The sequence below is a fragment of the Echinops telfairi genome, unplaced genomic scaffold, assembly GCF_000313985.2.
Source record: "Echinops telfairi isolate 266 unplaced genomic scaffold, ASM31398v2 ScPeMD7_2291;HRSCAF=2852, whole genome shotgun sequence".
NCBI classification, from domain to species: Eukaryota; Metazoa; Chordata; class Mammalia; order Afrosoricida; family Tenrecidae; genus Echinops; species Echinops telfairi.
Window position 1 is genome coordinate 42,492,252 of NW_022106189.1, and position 1,059 is coordinate 42,493,310.

Sequence of the window (1,059 nt, forward strand, 5' to 3'; positions counted from 1 at the left end):
CACACACCTTGTTTGGTTCCCAGGTGCCTATCAAAGTTAAGCTTACACTCACTACCCTGCAGTCTGTTAAATGTGCAATAAAACCGCACTGCTGTGGAGCTGATACCAACTCAGCCCCCAACAGGGCACAGTAGAACTGCCTGAGGCTGCAGATAGTGAGAAGAGCAGTCAGCTTCACCTTCTGAACTGCTGACCTTGCAGTAAGCAGCCCAACACTCAACCCACGGACACCCTTGGGTTCCCTCGCTCAATTTCGGAAGGTTAATTAGATGCAGCTCCCATAAATAAGCATCAAATCAAATGAGCTGAGAGGGCACATGTGAGGTGGAAGGTGGACAAGGAGCTCCATTGCGTTCCATATGGCTCAGAAACCCCCAGCCTCTGAGGAGAAAGGTGTGGCTGCCTGCTCTCGAGAGTCAGCCTCAGAAACAGAGGGGCAGTTCTACTCTGTGTGATGGGGCTGCTGTGAGTCAGCATCAGCCCGAAGACAGTGTTTGTTATTTAAATGTTTTCACCAAAATCTGTATTATGTGCCCGCCCCCCACTTTATCTGAACAAAAGTTATTTTCTAAAAAATTAAATTTTGCTGTTGACTTAGATCAGTGTTTTCAAAGCACTTCACAGTGTCTGGAAGTAAGTCCCTCGGGACTGGGTAGGTGGGGTTTGGTGGGTCCCCACATGTGCACACTTTGAACTGTGTCACATGGTGGGTGTGTTCATCATGTTGGGTGCTATTTGGCAGGAAGGCTTGGGAGACCAATGCCCTGGTTGGTAGGCTGCCAGGGCGGACATGTGATCCCATGGGCTGTGGTCCTGTCCCTTCTCTGCACAGAAATGGGGGAAGGCCAGGCCTTGTCTCCACAGCAGGGTCACACAGGAGAGCCCCTCACTGAAAGAAGAAAGGGCACGTACCTGACAATTGCATCTACGCTGTGAAGGACTCCCACCTCACCAGAGCTGCTTCCCAAAGTGCGCCCACAGGCAGCAGTGCAGGCTTGTCTAGCAAGTGGTGAGGGGACAAGAGCAGCCCTGCCTTGACTGGCAGCACTCCGCACTTCC

General features: G+C 51.7%; 1 protein-coding gene across 1 annotated transcript in view; it reads right to left on the reverse strand.

The window, feature by feature from the left end:
- CUNH16orf46 (chromosome unknown C16orf46 homolog) overlaps positions 1-1,059 on the reverse strand; it is a 20,753-nt gene that overhangs the window by 643 nt on the left and 19,051 nt on the right. The gene's annotated exons all lie outside the window — the stretch shown is intronic.